The sequence below is a fragment of the Danio aesculapii genome, chromosome 22 (assembly GCF_903798145.1).
Source record: "Danio aesculapii chromosome 22, fDanAes4.1, whole genome shotgun sequence".
Taxonomy (NCBI): Eukaryota; Metazoa; Chordata; class Actinopteri; order Cypriniformes; family Danionidae; genus Danio; species Danio aesculapii.
Window position 1 is genome coordinate 36,847,395 of NC_079456.1, and position 12,654 is coordinate 36,860,048.

Below are 12,654 nucleotides of genomic sequence, written 5' to 3' on the forward strand. Positions count from 1 at the left end.
AAAACCAAACAAAAGAACAAATTAATATACATAAATAAATCTACAGTACAAGAAAATATTAAACTATACAATGTTTTTGTCAAAGAGTAAACAGTATATATTGAAATGAGGTCTATTCCAGTTTTGGAGCGCCTGTCTTTCAACAATTGGACCGACTCGGAGGAACCAGTGTGTTGACGGGGCAAGATGCCGTTTCGTAAAAAGCACTCATTTCGATCTAGATGGTCTGAGGTATATCGAAAGCAGAGAAGATTCGGAAAAAAAGCAGCACCTTATCCCACACTGGCAAACCTGCGCGCTTTTTAAAAAAACCCGTTCAGTCTCATATTAAAGGAGTTAACATGCAAGTATTTCAATTCTTGACTCAAATCGAGGCTGAGCTTTTAAAATCCAAACTAACAAAGCCACTGGCCAACATCAGGCAACTTAAAAAAATCAACTACACAAGAGCAACGGGAATGTCTGAGAGAGAACTCGAGACTAACCGAAGAGTAAATGCTGCCTAATCATCATAGACAAAAACACAGACAGTCCTTCGCTAATTATCAGAGCTTTTTTTGACAATAATAGTAGTAGTAGGCACCTAAAAGCTCGCAAAATAAACACAACAGACGGCAATGTAAGAATATTCACATGTGGAGAGGCAGTTTTTCGTTTCTTCTCCTCGCTGAAATACTTACATGCTAATAAAGAGACTGAAACGACCAATTTCAAATGTGAAAGATCAGGCCTTTGCGCTGTAGAGGTACATCTGTATAGGAGTGCCGGTCAACCACTGTCAGTGAGGGCTTCGACGTGGTGTTTGTCGCTATAGAGTTGTATTGTCTTCAGGCATTCGAGGCACAGTGTGTGCAGAGGAAATTGTAATGAAAAGCACTGTCTGGCTGAGTGTTGCTCTTCACCTGAAGTTTCAGCTTGACATTCATTTAGTATATATTGTACTTCAGTCTGGATACAAAGAATACAAAAACTAAAAAGGACAGAGGAAACGAAACTAGGCGACAACAGGTTAAAAATGACTTTCGTCACGAGCGACCGCTTTCTTTCGCGCAAATTGTCTTTTTTTATTTCTTCAAAAAAATATGTACGATTTTAGTCATATTTTAACAGCTAGGCCGCAGAATCTAGAGAAAGTACCTGAATAGATTGAATCAGTGTCGTTTGTTCCCTGAGGGATTCGTAGTTGTGGCTTAATAATAGGATTTAAGATAGAGAAATGGTTTAAGGTTTTTTTTTTTTCTTTCGTTTCACAGAAAAACCACTACTCGGAGGCTTGTCTCTTAGAAATCGCATGATTAAGTGTATAAGAAATGGTTTATTCACAAAATGCATCAGCTAAAAGAAATAAATAAAATCAAATTAGAACCTCAAGCAATTCCACACACTCGTACACAACCAGCTCACAGCCACGGAGACGTTTCACTTCACACGAGAAATCATAATAGGATTAAACATCATTATCGTTAAGAAAAAGCAGTTGCAGCAAAGCACACCCAGGGCGCGTTTCCTCATCGTAACGAAGGAGGATGATTTTCGGACATTGTCCGATAGAGATCCAGTGTTCACAACCATCTGATTTCTAAACTTAAAGTCCATGTACATTTAGCAAGCAAAAATAACAAGCAATAGCGTAAAACCTGGCTGATAACCATTTTTTTTATTCCACGGGGAAAATTAATTCACATCACCGACTGTTGTCGTCGTAATAAATACTTAAAATCCTGTTCTTCACCCATCATGAAAAGAAATCTAATCGTGGAATGGGCACGGCGCTATTTACAGTTCCACCTTAAAAAGTTTGCGTTTCCTTTTTAATATATATATTCTGTGGAAAAAAACACACAACCGTCTGCAGCACTGCAGCATTAGATGCCTTACGATAACTTTAAATGATTCTTTGTGTAGCTCACTTCAAGACTAACTACCATTCCTGTATGTGGACGATAAAAGAAACGCGTGAGCGAACGGAAAGAATGAACTATACAAATACAGGAGTCTAAATATACTGCACTGAAATGTTTGTTCCCTGAATCAAATGAGGAAGAGATGTACGTCTCCTTCCAGAAGATAAGTATATAACTATACAAAACATTATGTACAATGCACTGTGACTGTTGAGTGTATATATATTTAAGAACACATTAATATAATAATCTATAACTTGTCCTAAAGTATGTATAGGTACATAAAAAGTTAGTGTGTTAAGAGTTTCAATTTTTTATTCTTTTTTTCCCCCTACATTCAGTTTAGCTGATAATGAAAATGAAGGATGAAATTACGTTCGACGAATGCGTAAACTATGGCTTATGATCAATAAACTACTCAAAGACAAAGCCAACCTTTTTTTTAAAAGTCCGATCCGCTTTAAATGGTCACACTTGCCGTCACTCTTTATGGATTAAAAATTTCCAATTCGAAGAACGGTACCAAAAACGTCAGATTTTTACGGTTACTTTGTCATGGACCACAAGAATAAGAACTATGGGATGGGAGACGATGATACATTTTTAAAAATGTTTTGTGTACAATATTGATCTGACCAAAAATAGCATATTCATGCTAGGCCAGTAGATGGCGATATTACTTCGTAAAAGAACACTCTGCACCTGTGCACATACGGTACAGTAGTCTACTGTTGTTTTGGCTGTCATGTACTCGCCCATGGCCATATATAAACACAGACCATACAAATTCGCATTTTAGTAGTTTACGATAACGGTATTATTTAAAATGAAATTTATTTTTAAAATCGTGCGTTTTTAGGCCGCCAATATGCTATTGTTGTGCAAATGAAGGCCCAAATTTAATTTTAAAAAGTGGTGTCGCGTAAAAACGCCCCCTTGAGGCAATGTCTCCCTTCCTTAAAATGGCCTTCACACTGTCACTGATGAAAACGCCGGAGGTCACCAGGTTGCTTTACTGGCGGCTGCTAGAAGTCATCGTTTCTACTCAACCACAGTATCCAACTGACAAGTGACAAATCACAGTCTAGACTCTCATTGGTTGTCACCTCACCACTACGCATTTGCATAAAGTCGAAGAACTCAACTTTGTCGCATCATCAACAGTCTAACGCGCATCGCCAACTCCCCTTAAAAACGAGCGACTTGCAAAGTGCTATCAGTGTGAACGCCGACTAACGCTGTCAAGCACACGGATGAACGATGAATGAAGTTACTTGTTCCCGGGACGAGTAAACGAACAAAATGAAACCTCCACGACACTTAACAGGCAGTGAAATGAAAGAAGAACAGACGTGGGGAGGCAGTGAGCGGGATTCTATCTACACGTGGAGGCTGTCAAGATTTACATGGATTTATTATCTGAGGTATTCTGCGTTGTAAGGTTTTTTTCTTTAAGTTGAAACATCATCACACATTGTACAGACATCAGAAACAAAATAGTCTTTGTGGCCTTGTGGGTCTCGAGGGACCGAACGAAAGATCTAAAGTTCGAGTGATCATTGTTTTGTTTCCTCAGGTAATTCGTACTTTACAATCCTCGCTGTTTATAAAGCACTGAACTAAGGATATTTGGCTGAATCTTTTCAAAATGCGAAAGGCGCTCTGATAAGGACGTTGAGTTCAGTTGTCTGGCTGTTGGGCGAATGGGCCTGCGACAACAACAAACTCCCTTTTCTCAAGTCGAGGGGACTTTAATCACGAGTATTGCCTTGCTCATTTTCCCACGTAAATAAAGTATTGCAAATAAAAAAACGTTTTAGACCACTATACTGGTGGGATTCTGAATGACGGGCTGTTACTTCTCGATACTGGTGTATGAAATAAAGGCAAGCGTTTTTGATTCAAACTGAAGTCATAATATCAATAGAATCAGGAAATATAGGTCATCTCAATCTGTAGCCGAGCCTAATCATTCCACTCTCATGCATTAACCTGAGGGGGTTCGGGAGATAGGGATCCAATCATCATACTACAACTGAACCTTTACAACGTTTTACGAAACCTTTGAAAAGTACTTGCAGATACACAGCCGAACAGATAGCAAAAGGCATTTTTTGCTCCATAAAGCTTCGACTCCATACATGGAAAAAAGTCCACTGAAAGTGAAGCGCAGCACCTTAAGGATAAGATGCACGCCAACAATGAATGCAATGCAAAAACAAATATATATACTGCCCACAGACTGCATTTGGCTTGAATTTCAAGGGCACAAACTCTTATGTATGGCATGACTATACTAGGTTTTCAAGGAAATACACATAAACAACGCGTTTCCAACTTTAGAGGTGATCGGTCAACCTGATTTTCTTCCCAAACACTGGTCTAAGAAGCAGTTAAGATGCATAACTCCGGACCAATCGGTCCTAAAAGAACCATTACCTTTATCGGTTTATTAGGTACATGTATGTGCGAAATGTTTAACCGCTTTCCGACAAAATGGGACTGTGACTTTCGCAATGACGAGCCAGTGTTATCCGTGCATCTGAAATGCTACATACAGTACAGCAGGAAAGCCGATCAAACAACGTTTCCACAACCTGACCGACAAAAGCCTTCAGGGACGCTCAGTCCCTCAAGATACAAGTCGTTTTTGCGTCACTAAGAAAAGGGCTCCTACGTCAAAACCATCTGCAAGTTGAGGTAGCAAAACTAATAATCCTAATCCCACAGAACTCAATGGACTGCAGGGTTGAAACAGTCATGGATGAACGTAATGGTCAAGAGCAGATTCCGGCAATAAGATTGAGGGGATCTTGTGTGGAAATAACGTCCTTCGTGTCTCAGAAAAATCGACAGAACTATAAAAAGAATCGGCGTTCATTTGAGTGTTGAAATCACGTAAAATACTAGGAATGCATGATTAAAAAGACTGGAAAAGATTGTGTATTTTGCTTAAATGAAAGCCTGGAACTAGAATAGGCACACCTTTACTTGCGAATGATCTTGCAAGATTGTCATGGCAACACAAGGGCAGCCCTTTCACAGCCAAAAGCGCTCGAGTTTCTCTAGAAATGCACTGATCATTTGATCAAGCCCATTTTCCTCCTTCATTTGTGTTTTTCACAGCTCAATTTGACCTCTCACTGAGCTAGGCATTGAACTTCTTTAGGAATGACTTGAAAAGTCTTTGTCATCCACACTAATGTTACGTTGTAGAGGTAGCGGTCTGGTGTCGACTTCTCATGGCTCTGCTCCATATAATTCACAGTTTCACTTAAGCCTTTGCAGGAACATCTCGTTTTAAAGATGAAGTGTGTCATTTAGTCTTATTTAAAAGGTAAAATACTGTATTCTGTCCGTGTTTCTCAGTGACTGGAAGCTAAAATGAATTGTTTTCAGTGTTTTTAATTGAATTGTAGTTTGTAACTTCATAAAAACCATTTAAAATCTTGTACCTTTTTGTCTTTTCATCATATTTATTTATTTATTTATTTATTTATTCTCCTCGTAGCCCAATAGCTGGATTCATTCTCCAGAAAAGTGTTTTTTAAACCAATATTGGAGGAATAAAGGCTGGTTTATACTTCTGCATCGAGTGATCACCGTGACCCATGACGCCTGCCTTGCGCGTAGCTGTGCATTTATACTTCGGTGTGCTGTTTGTGTTGCTCTGCAATAACACTTCCGAAGCGCTAGCTTGCAGCAGGTTTTTATGTTCCTCTGTGTCGAGTTTTTTCGCAGGTGTTTTGTTTTTTCTGAACGCTACCTTAACGCTATATTACCTACGAAGCTTTAAATAATCTTGCTCCTGTTTGTCTAACCAACCACCTGTCTTGCTACAATCCAACTCACTCTTTAAGATCTCAAACCTCGGAGCTTCTGGGAGAACCTAAAACAGCAAAGTCCACTAAAGGAGGTCGAGCCTTCTCATTTATGGCTCCTAAACTCTGGAATAGCCTTCCTGATAACGTCCGAGGCTCAGACACACTCAGTTCAAAACTAGATTAAAGACCTATCTTTTTTAGTAAAGCATACACACAATGCATCGCATAATGCTATGATGCATGAGTGTGCTCCACGCAGGTGAGCTGGCTTGACACTCCTCCTTGATACACCAGACATTGTGTTAGAAACTCTCATTTGCTTTACATTATGGTTTCTGTGTTTGTTTATATAACTGCTAATTACATTTATAACACTTCATTTTTGCATCTCGTTTAAATACACTATAAACCACAGTTATGCTAATTATTCTCTTGATTCCCTATTTCCACCTGGGGATACTCATTCTGGGGTCCCTAGAGACTATGCAGCGCCATTGACACGATCCAAGATTGGTGAAGAGATGATCCCAAGGTGTCCATAATCCTGGACCAGGCCGTATCCCGACCTGATGCTGTGGTCGTCATGGACGAATGGAGTGCATGAGACTGATTCCTGAAAGACTACCATGACAACGAGTCCCCGCATTGATCCAGTGGGTCAGCCTGACCTCCAGCCAGTGCACTACTCTACAACTCTGACATCTGGACTTTACTAGAACTATGTTAAGCTGCTTTGACACAATCTACATTGTGAAAAGCGCTATATAAATAATCATGAATTGAATTAATGTGCGACAAGCTAAAACTCGCTTATTCAGAGGCGGGAACCGGCAGATGTGCAACAACGTCAATCTAAAAACAAAAGTATCCATCTGGAGCTCCTTTACGGGACTTGACACTCGGTCCATTGGGCTTGTGGCTCTCAGAACTGCCCACACTAGTCACCGCTACCAAGCTGACCAATCACAGAGCTGTCATTATGTGTCATTGCGATGTGTAGTTAAAGTTTTGAGAGGTGCGCGTTAGCGTCAGCCATGGTGAGGGCTATGCAACCGCACAAAAGCTGTGCCAGAGCATACGTGTGCGCTTGATGCAGAAATATAAATCAGCCTTAATCTGTCTGCTTTAAAAGTGGGCGGGGTGTATTATATAGAAACAGTTGGGGGTGTGGTTATCACTTTTTTGGACCAATAGCAAACCAGGACAGATTTCGCAACGCAATTCGTAACTCTTCTTCCCAATTAGAAGTCACACACTTCACCTGTACATAGAATGACTAATCGAATTGTTTAATTGCATTAAAGTAATCAAGACGACACTGACTGTATGGAGTATAAGAAAATACGTAGATTGTAAGTCGCCTTGGTTGGTGATTTTTCCGATTGTTGTTGCCAATTATCAATGCATATCATAGGCTCATTGTTATCGTACACGACTGGACGTGTAACGATGATTGAATGCAATTATCAAACGATCAGTGACGATTGAACGCTGCAAAACAGGCACTCCGGATGACACCAAAATCAAATGCATAATGTATACAGTAACGCACTATTCTGAACATATGCCATCTTTTTGTGTGTGTGTGTGTGTGTGTTCTGAGGTTACATTCAAAACATGTCTTTTACCATGGCTGCAAGCTGTGTTATGACAACAGCTATTTTAAGCTGCACTGCTGCAAATCGAATAAACGTTTATGCCAACGAAGAACAAAGTGACCCTTAATAGTTGATGTATGATCACAAACACGGCAGACAGTTATGGTGCAAGTAACTTCACCCTCTCAAGTGCATAGATCGACTTAAATCTACAATTAAACTAGACTGCAGTGTTTGCCGACAATTCTGTTTCTATTCAATTGAAAAACGATGCTTTCTGTTGAGTAAAGGTGTGCCTATTCGTTTCATTTGAGCCTAAATAATTATTAGAAAACAATTGCAACGTAATTCTGGACTTAATTCAACTTCTAAGATGCGTACAATCTTTAAAAAATGAAATTAAGTGTATTTAATTGGCAGTTATAAATAGACATGCATTGAGAAATCTCATTTGGAGTGTATTTAAGTGTTCATATTTGCCTTTTCAGATTCTTTCTGAAGTCAAAACCAACTTGTTAAATCAAACCGATAGCCTAAACGTGTATAAATGCAGACCTGATGGCGTATTAATTGCGGAGTACAAAGTGTGCCCTATTGATTTCAACTTTCCTGTGCTAACGTCGATAAAAGTTGCATTCAAAATAGACCCGTGGTTCAGTTAAGCAAAGCAATCATCTTTAAACAAACAAAAAAATGCAACTAGTGTTATTTATAAACCGCTTCCTTGGAAAGTAATAGTGTTTTTTAGTGTAAAAGTCAAGTACAGTTCCTGATTTCTGCAAGTAAATGCAGAATCAGCTGCTCTGGAGAGATTCTCACCTGAGGTAATGCTGTTATGTGGATATGCAGTGGAGGTCGAAAACGTATCGACAGAACTTAAAATAAAAAGAAAAAGGCTATTGGAGCATCTTTTCAGAAAGAAAATCAATGTGAGCCACTTGAGACAAAACAAATGGCACTTCATATATATATATATATGGTACAGAAACTGAGGTTGTAGCTGTCAGCGTCGATTTCCAACATTTCTTAGTGTAGCATTTCACCCAGAAAAGAACGAAATAAAAAAACAAGACGACAAATAAAAAGATAAACAGTAAAATAAATAATATATTCATTTGTATATGTATAGATCTTTCTTCTTCCATATAAAGGTATCTCTTGAGTTTTTTTGGAATGCAGTTTAACAAAAACAAGTTCACAGAGAGCACAAAAAAAAACAACAACAGAAGGTTAACATTTCCACCTGTCCCGTAACTTTCCCCTTTTCATGTGTTTTTTTTTTTTCCAGCGTACAGGAAAGAGATTGTGTCATGATAGATATAGATATATAGGCCTTCACGATCAAACTTAAAGGATGAGACCCGTTATTGGCATGACGCGAAAATTTTGATTGTATTCAAAACATTCGATTTTCTGTACCTGAATGAAGAAAAAGTCGGGTGTAAATATTGGTCAGTCAGACACATGAAATGCCTCGCTTCCCAGAAATCCCTCTCGTAGGAGACAAAAAAGAGGGAGAAATAAAACGAACTTCCCAGAGTTTCAACTGCGCCTTTTCTTCGTGCCCCTGAATGGTATTTTTTTTTAAGGTTGTGGCACAGAAAGGTGCGTTTATTCCCGAGGATGAGGTATATCGCGCATAGACTGCGGTTAATGTAGCATGTCGATTGCGCTTCTTGTACAGGTAGTTATGTCTGCATCGTAATCCGACTGACAAATATTGCGAACCCTTCTGTTGAAGCTATCCTGAGATACGAAAGTACTGAAGGCTACAGGTGTGCACGTTTCAGAGAAACGCTAAATAAAACAACTATCGAAACGAACGCGAGCAGCAAGAGAACATAACTGAAACAGTCTGTTTAAAGTATGAAATGTGAAAGTGCCGTGTTTTTATTTCGAAACCACTAGTTTACGAAATGTTCCGGAAATGGTTTTACATTCATTTGTGTAAAGACGGTGTCATTTCTGTTCAACAGGGGATGTTTTTTAAGGTTTGTTTTTGGGGCCAGGGGGAGCCGTTAACCCTGTAATACATTAATTAGTCAAATGAAATAAATATGCTGAAATGGCATGCACCGGAGTGAATCAGAAAGCTGACGGGATAATCTACAGTAGCAATGGGACAGTTCAAATCTTTCAAAGATCGACAATAGAGAGGTGAGCAGATTTTCCCCCCCGCAAAAATGGCTCGAAGATTTAAGTGCTGCAAAACATCAGTCTGGGATATCAGTGCAGTAATAAGTGCCAATTTGATTGGACGTATTCGATTTATAATAGAATCAATTCGCACTAGTCTAGTAATAGTTACAACTAATACAGCTAATCTAGTTGTAGCGACTTATCTACTGCTAATAATAATTGATTAGTTGCGCTCCAAAGTAAGATTTTCATCTTGTTTTTCAGTTAACCAAAAGCGTTTTATTGGATAGTCCAACAAAACGCATCCATAAAACAAAAACAACGCTTGAAATATTCTTAAAGGTCCTGTGAAGTGCTTTGAAATGTGCAGTTTTACTCTATGTTTGACGTAATCTAATCCGAAACACGAAGAGTGGGTGGGACATAGCGTAGCTCCTCCCCCTATTTTTTTAAACAGCCAATAATGTTTTGTTTTATCACCACTCTGCCATTAGGAATGGTTGAGCTCAAGCGCATCAAATGAGAAGGGGGCGGGGCTTGTCAGATACTAGAGAGCATTTGATTGGTTATGATTTGCTGAGAACTGTAGTGTGAGTTGACGTCAATAAATCGTTGATCCATTTAGGCGGAAGTGACCAACTACAAGCTTTATATCTTCTAAATGCTAATTTTGTCACCGTTTTGGAGCCACACTAGCTTATAGATATCCTAAAAATGAATATTATTAATACTAACGTCTAAAAAAAACATTTATTTCATGGGACCTTTAAAACATCTTGTTTTTAAGGGCTATGCGACATGAGGATACGCAAATCATTTCAGATTATGCTCTCGTTTCTGTTGCAGTGTCACAAATTGCTTTGTGTTAATACTTAATTTAGTTCATTTAACTGAGTTAATTCAGACGAGTGCAATATGACGCGTCACTACCGAGAAACTGAGAGAAACATGAGTAACGGCATCATGAGAAAGTTGAGATCTCAAATACAATGTTTACATTTTGTATTTTATTTAGCAGGACCTGAAATCTGTTTTTGAAACGTTTTTATTAACATTACATGCATAATATGTGTGCATTTTTATCTAATATTTTCACTTAAGTTCTAAATAAAGGTGATAAATATGAGTGCATTTCTGAGTAAATACTTTTAAAATACAAAAAATAAACACTGCTTAACACATGGTCAATTTATATATAGAAATTGAACTATATATATATATATTTATATATATATATATATATTTATATATATATATTTATATATATATATATTTATATATATATATATTTATATTTATATATATTTATATATATTTATTTATATATATATATATTTATATATATATATATTTATATTTATATATATTTATATATATATATATATATATATATTTATATATATTTATATATATATATATATATATATATACATATATTTTTATATATATATATATATATATATATATATATATATATATATATATATATATATATATTTATATACATTTATATATTTATATATTTATATATATATATATATATATATATATATATATATATATATATATATATATATATATTTATATATATATATATTTATATATATATATATATATATATATATATATATATATATATATATATATATATATATATATATATATATATATAGTTATCTATATGAAATTTTTGTCATGTCGCCCAGCCCTACTTGTTTTATGGATATATTATTGTTAAACAAGACAAAAATACTGGTTAAATACGTTTAAATAGCAATAATCAAGCATAACTGACTAGTATTTTACATCAACATGATTAATAAATAAATTTAGAAGATTGATTGATTTGATTAAGGACCAAACTAACCGCTAATTAGACACTTTGAACGCTCAGCATTGGTAAAGTGTTGGTGCATTTGATGCCGATGGCCAAAACAGAATCACACTGTAAGGTTATACGCCAGAATATGATGCTAAAATACATTAGATTATTGGTGCTTCATATTTACTGAACTAAATAGGTTTTAAATATGGTTGCACTGATTTCAGTAGTCTTCACGAAAAGCAAAGCCCGTGACTTTAAAATCACCTTTGCTCATTGATCATAAATAAATGCCAACCTATAGTGTTGTAGAAAAATCGCCCACTATATACAAGTCTAATTTATGATGGGAAATGACTTGATTTCATCAGATTACAAAAGGTGAGCCTAGGAGAGTGTTCCCCCTCCTCTTGTTAAACCCACCACCAAAGTGCCAGATTATAAATAACTAATCAGCCTCCGCTGAACTGGTGCATGCCATTTCCGTAAATGATTCAAACTTAAATAAGGAAATAAATAAAGGTTACATTTCAAAGAGTCAGTTTCATCAGCAGAAACCCTGAAGTTTGAAGTAATAATTTTCGTCACAGACTGGGTGAGCACCAGGCAGTGATAAACCAGAATGCCCTTCAAACAACATCATCAAAGTGGAGCATGCCATTCCAAAAGCCTTCTCTTTGAAATCTTCACAGATCTATGCGCTTTTTCACTTCTTTTTTCTCTTTTATATATATATACATCAGACGACACGGTTTAGATTTGAAAATGGGGTGGGCGATGTGACAATAAACAGTGAGGCAACACTAGACAAATCTGAGGATTCAAGCTGTCGACCACTGTATATTGAAGAGGTAATTCTTTCAAAACAAGAATGAGCATGTTTGGGTCTTGAGGTCACCGAACGCTCGCTCTTTTGGATCTCACAAGTCATCTTTATGCTATCTGCTACTGCGAAAGCTACTTTAAAATCACACACCCAAACATATCCGCTTGTATTTTCTTTTCGTTTTAAACAAAGTGCTATTTTCAGAGAGATCTCAGAAAATTTCCAACTGGCCAGGTGTTTTTTTATATATATGAATGATCACATCCCACTGATGTCTGCAATCCATGGCTCAGCTCGACCCAACCTATAAAGCCCTGCCCCTGACTCAACTCATTGACTGAGAATGTGTCACAGGTTCCAGTTCAAGTAGGTAAGATGCATTGTTTCTCGAAACACACGATCGCTATATTTGTCTCAGTTGCCCTGAGTTTTACATGAGGAAAAGAATTATTCAGAGACTAGAGTTGGCTCTCTGAATGAACGCTAATTTATAATATAACAGGGTTATGTGGTCATAACCCTTCCTACATATCCCCCCTAC